At 37.9% G+C, this 6,437-nt stretch overlaps 1 long non-coding RNA gene across 2 annotated transcripts in view; it reads left to right on the forward strand.

The window, feature by feature from the left end:
• Window positions 1-4,145, forward strand: part of LOC141374870 (uncharacterized) — a 7,978-nt gene extending 3,833 nt beyond the window's left edge. For both annotated transcript variants that reach the window (XR_012382040.1, XR_012382045.1), the window contains exon 3: window positions 4,057-4,145. This is a non-coding gene — a long non-coding RNA (uncharacterized lncRNA). The remainder of the gene's footprint in view (window positions 1-4,056) is intronic.
• The last annotated feature ends 2,292 nt before the right edge of the window (window positions 4,146-6,437 follow it).

Below are 6,437 nucleotides of genomic sequence, written 5' to 3' on the forward strand. Positions count from 1 at the left end.
GCAACCCTCAGTTTGCTTCCTGAGATTAAGAATTCCTCATATCAGTGAGGTCATATGATACATGTCTTTCTCTGATTGACTTATTTCACTCAGCATAACACCCTCCAGTTCCAACCACATCGTTGCAAATGGCAAGATCTCGTTCCTTTTGATGGCTGCATAATATTCCATTGTGTATATATACCACATCTTCTTTATCCATTCATCTGTTGATGGACATCATGGTTCTTTCTACAGTTTGGCTATTGTGGACATTGCTGCTATAAACATTGGGGTACACGTACCCCTTCGGATAAGGGCTTGGAATTCTTATTTTATTGTTACCTGTGTTTTCCACAACGAATGTGTTCCTCCTCTACTTTGCCAAAGAAATCGAGGCCATTGGCCTGAACTGGCTTGAACTCGTGTTGCCTTCTCTCCTTGATGTCCACACCCATCTCTGTATCCACATCCACCTTCCCCCTCCTTCCCTCCAGAATCAGAGACCAAGGCAAACTCTCCTGCTGTGTCCTTACTGTCGTTGTGTTCTTCCTCTGCCTAATAGGTAGAACTGCTCTATTAATACATTACAGAGCTGAGATCAGCAGCAATACTCTTGACAAATAAAAATAGCTCAAGAAATGGTAATGATGATATGGTTTGGCCTTCCGTTGCCTCAGTTTCCTCATCTGTGAAATGGGGTAAGGATCGTACTCCCTCATCGAATTGCTACAAGCATTAAATGAGTTAGAGTTATGTTAAGCACTTAGAAGAGCATCTTGTACATAATAGGTAGTGTATAAACGTTTGCTAGTATTATTATTCCTAGTACCAATTAGTATCGTTTGTATTAGTATTAGTACATTCCTACATTTCTGCCAAAACCTTGATTCGTCAATTATGTCCCCCTCCCTCCCACATGTTAAACCTCTCTCTCTCTTCGGATTTCCTCCCTATTCAAAGCCAACTCTGTCCAAACCCCCACCCCAGCCTGTGATTTCAGTGACCTATCTCTCCCCACCCTTCAAGTCCAGGCACCTGGGGAAAGTGGGTTTCGAGATTCACTCCATGTTTGCTCACATTAGCTCACCATGGCTCAGGGTACAATGCAATCTGTGTCCCCTCCCGCCTCTCCAATGACCACAACTGGCCTTCTTTCACCAAATTCAAAGGACCCTATTCAGTTTTTATCTTTCTGGACCCTTCTTCCTTATCTGACCCACTCTTTTTCCTAAAACTTGTTTCCTCACCTCTCCTGTTCACTACCTTCTCTGGACTCTCGTCTCAGCCTCTGTGCCTGGATTCTTTCTCTCCACTCAGTCCTTACATGTTTGATGCTCCCAGGGGTCTGTCTGCAGCCACCAGCCCTCCTCATTCTGCTGGCCCTCCCCGGGGAAGCTTATGCACTGCCACACCACGTACCTACCGTCTTTCTCCTACACAACCAGATCTTCGCTGTGGCCCTGGCCTCTCTTCTAAGCTGTAGACCCAGATATCCTAGTACAAGCTGGATCATTATACCTAGGGGTCTCACAACGCTGTCCAAAATTAAACTCATCATCTTCTTAAATCTATGGGTCCTTCAGGGCGCCCTTTTTAGACACATCAAATGTCAGGTGGTGACTCACCAGCCCCATCCCCCAGGGGAGAGGCTCAGAAACGTCCTTGGCTTCTCCCTCCAGTCATGCCTCGGGTCCGGCTGGGTTCCTATCCCTGGCTTTTCTGAAGCCCATCTCCTTCTCTCCACAGGAGACGACGTCAGATGCAGGCAGTCAAAGCATCATCTCGGTCTCTCCGTCCACCCTCCTCCCAACCTTCTTCCTTTGGCACTCCCCTCTTTCTCCATTTACACATTCAGTCCATCCGTCAGTCAGTCAGTCAACAAACACGGTTGAACATCCACACTATGCTAGGCCCAAGGAATATAGAAAGGAAAAAGACAATGCCCCTGAGGGAGCTCAGGATTTAGGGGGGAGCCCCAGTGTCATGAAACAGGCACACACAAGGAACTCAAGAGTCGTCGTATCTGAACCGACATTCACGCAGATCTGGATTATTATGATTTTTACTGTAACAGTTCAAAGAAGTAAAGACACTAACATATCTTACATTTAAGCCTCCAACCCCCAGTTCTATCGAATTCTGACATGTATCTTTCCCTTGTATGTTTATACTGTGTAATATATATGTGTAACTATATGTAATATCCATGTTTTCAACTTCATGTAAAATGTATCACACTCTATATGTCATTTGACAAAGTGGTTTTTCTTCTTTGACATTACATTTTTAAGATTTTTCCATGTTTATACATGTAGCATTTTCACTGCTCTGTAGTATCCCCTTTATTTATTCATTCTCCAGTTGATGGATTTATAGATGATTTCCAGTTTTTCCCTAATATGAGCAACATTATAATGGATTCTCACCCATGTACATTCCTCCTTGTGCGCACGTGAGGATTTCTCTAGAAATTGAAGAGCTGAGGGACAAGCACATCTGATTTATTAGACATTGCCAAATTGCTCTTCAAAGTGATCATACCAGTTTACTCTCCCTCCAGCAGCCTGTGAGAATTTCTGTTTATCTACTCTACGTCCTTGTAAATGCTCGTAGTATTCCTTTTTTATTGTTGCCAATCTAATAGGTGTGTAATGGTATCTCAGGTGGTTTAAATTTTTATTTCCTCATTTATTAGTGAAGTTGCCCATTCAGATCTCCTTTTCTCTTAGTTGCCTCTTCATTCTCTAGGCATATTTCCCCGTTGTATTGTTGATCTCTTTCCTATATGATTTGTAGGATGTTTTTACAAATTGTAGATACTAATCTTTTGTCAGTTCTTTGTGTGGCAAATACCCTCCCCTGGTCTCAGCCTTGTCTTCGAGTTTATTTAAAATGTCTTTTTTGAAAAGACATTGTTTGTTTGTTTGCTTGTTTTAAAGAGAAGGAGAAAGGAGGGAGGGGCAGAGGGAGAGGGAGAAATAGAATCTCAAGCAGGCTCCACACCCAGCGCAGAGCCCGACATGGGGCTCGATCTCACAACCCTGAGGTCATGACCTGAGCTAAAATCAAGAGCTGGACACTTAACCAAGTGAGCCACCCAGGCGCCCCAAAAAAGACATTGTTCATTTAAAATAGGTAAAATGTGATTCATTCCTTTTATGATTTATTTTTGTCTCCTATTTAACGAATCATTACCTGCCCAAAGGTCATAAAGAACTCTCCATATTTCTTCTAAAAGTTTTAAAGATTAGCTTTCTGGTTATTTATTTTGGAGTATGGGACTAGGAATCTAATTTGATGTTTTTCTGTTTGGATAATCAATTTTCCAAGCATCACTTATTTTTAAAAGTAATTTCTTTCTCCTGTGGATTTAAAATGCCAGCTAGTATTTCCATATGTGCGTGGGTCTCTTCCTGGGCTCTCTGTTCTGATCACCACCCCACTCTTTAATTACTATTCCCTTGTAACACCACAAAGTCTTGTTATCTGGTAGGTTAAGCCTTCCTTCCATCCCACCTCCTTGTGTTCTTTTCCAAAATTATCTAGTTCTTGTTCCTCATATGAATTTTAAGATCGGTTTGTCAAATACCATAAAAAAAAACTTCATTGGGATTTTAATTGAAATTTAGTTGAATTTATAGATTATTTGGGAGACACTGGAATATTTAGGACACTGAGTCTTCTGATCCATGAACATATGTCTCTTCGTTTATTTTCAGGTCTTCTTTTGTATCCTTCCCACAATGCTTTATAATTTTCTCCATAAAAATTCTCCTATCTTCCATTAGATTAAGCACTGGGTACCTCATACTTTATCTCCATTATGAAGGAGATCTTTGCTTTTCCCATTACATTTTCTAACTGGTCATGATTGATGAATAGGAAGACCAGTAATTTTTCTCTGTTGACCTTGTGTCCAACAATATTGCTGAATTCATTTAATACTTCTAATAATTTCTCTGTAAATTTTTTTAATTATCTATGTAGACAGTTATAGTCTGTAAAAAAGAACACTTGCATTTCTTCCTTTTCAATTCTTACACCTCTTCTTTTTTTTCTTTTACTGTTGCATAGGCTAGGTTCTCCAATGTGGAAAATGCGTGATGAGAGCAAGCATCCTTGTTTTATTCCTGAGTTTAAAAGAAATGCTTCTGAAATTGTGCCATGTGAGTATGCTTGCTATTGATTATTGGTGGATAACCTTTATCATGTTCAAATAATTTCCTTCTATTCCCAATTTGGTAAGTTTTATCATGAATGGGTGTAAAATTTTATCAAATGCTTTCTCTGCATCTGTTAAGACAATTGTGTATTTTCTCCTTTAATTTTTTAATATGGAAAATCACAATAATAAACTTTCCTAGGTTAAACATTCTTACATTCTGGGACAAACTCTAACTATACTTTACTTAATTCATCTTGCTAGTATTATATTTATGATATTTGCATTTAGGTTCTTAAGTGATGGTATCAGTTCTGTGTCACTGCATAACAGTTATCCCAAACTAACTTACTAAAACAATAAGCATTTATTATCTCTCAGTTTCTGTGGCTCAGGAATATGGAACAGCTTAGCTGGGTGGTTCTGTCTTGGGGTCTCTCATGACGTTGCAGTTAAGACCATTGGCCAACGCTGCAGTCATCTGAAGTCTCGACTATGGCTGGAAGATCCACTTCTAAGATGACTCACTCGCATGAACAGCAAATTTGTGTTGGCTGTTGGCAAAAGGCTCAGTTCCTCATGGTGTGGCTCTCTCTGTAAGGATATTTGAATATGCTCATGACATGAACTGTCTTCTTCTAAAGTGGACTATCTGAAAAGGCAAGGCAGAGAGACTTTAATGTTTTTTGTTTTTTTATGAACTAGCCTCCAAAGTTACACATTGTCACTTCCATCATGTCCTATTGGACACTCAGGCAAGCCATGATTCAGTGTGGTGGAGTACTACAGAAGGATATTAATACCAGGAGGTGAGGGGTCATTGGGAACCATCTTGGAGGCTGGCAACCAGCAAGACTGGTTTATCATTTTCTTTTCTTGACCTGACCTTGTTTGGTTAGTATCAAGAATATACCTGCCTCAAAAATTAAAATCCCTGGTTTAATTCTCTGAAGCAGGTCTTTGAAGCTTCAGAAAAATCTTCCTGTAAAATTCATGTCTTCTGAAGGGGGAGACGTTTGATTAATTATACAATTATTATTGGTTATTTCAAACTTTCTATTTCTTCTTGGGTCTAGTTTGATATTCACATTTTTTATTATGTTCAGTTAGCCAGCATATATTACATTATAAGTTTTTGGTGTAGTGTTCAAGATTATTCACATTTTTTTCAAAACATATCCACTTCCTCCATGTTTTCAATTCCATTGACATAAAGTTGTTCTTTCTCTTACTATTTTTTTAAATTTCTATTCTATTTCTAGTTATGCTAATTTTTGTCTCTCATATTGTCTATTTGTAACTGTTTCCTTTTCTTCCTTGATAAGTCTTGCTGGAAGTTTATCTTTTTGTTATTTTTTCTTTTTCAATGATCCACATTGGGTTTTTTTCTATTTCATTAATTTCCATTATTTTTACTATTCTCCGCACTCTCCTTAGGTTTACTCTGTTATACTCTTCTAGCTCCTTGTACTGATCGCTTAATTAATTCTAAATCTGTCGTTTGTAATAAATGTCTTAAAATTTAGAATTACTTCTGTTTCACCCTACAAGGTTTGACATGTAGTACTTTTCTTATCATTTGCTTCTGAATATTTGGTCATTTCCATTGTGATATCTTAACTCATTTACTTAGGAGTGACTTTTTATAGTTCTAAACATGTGGAATATTTCATACTATTTTTATTGTTAGTCTCTGATTTACTTTAATTTACAAAGAACACAATTTGCATGATGTTGACTGACATCCTCTCTCATGTGGGTATGCAGCTATTAGTTCATAATTTTTCCATGAGTACTTAAAAATATATATGCTCTGAATTTGTTGCACATATTAGACTAAGCTTAATAATTTTGTGGGGAAAATCATCCATATACTTACTACATTTTTGCCTACCAGATGTAGCAGTATCTGAGAGAAATGTGTTGAATTCTCCTGTTATGAACAAAAAAGACAAAGGAAAAAAAAACCAAAAAATTAAATTTTTTAAAAATTTAGAAAAGGAAAAGCAAAAACAAAAACAAAATAAAATAAAATAAGATCTCCTGTTATGGGATGTGTTCATTTCTCTTCATAATTCCATCAATCTTTGCTGTACTGTTAAGAGCATAGAGGTTCGTGATTGTCATATCTGCTTGGCAAATTGTTTCTTTCCTTACTGTATAATAGGAAAAAATAATGTCCTTTTATTCCTTCACTATTTATGCTCTTTGCCTTGATTTTGTCTGATATTAACATGACTACACCAACTTCCTTTTGAATAATATTTGCATAATACATGTTTGTTCACCGTAT

The sequence above is a fragment of the Callorhinus ursinus genome, unplaced genomic scaffold (genome assembly GCF_003265705.2).
Source record: "Callorhinus ursinus isolate GAN/ISIS: 27379988/994484 unplaced genomic scaffold, GSC_fseal_2.0 scaffold1, whole genome shotgun sequence".
NCBI lineage: Eukaryota > Metazoa > Chordata > Mammalia > Carnivora > Otariidae > Callorhinus > Callorhinus ursinus.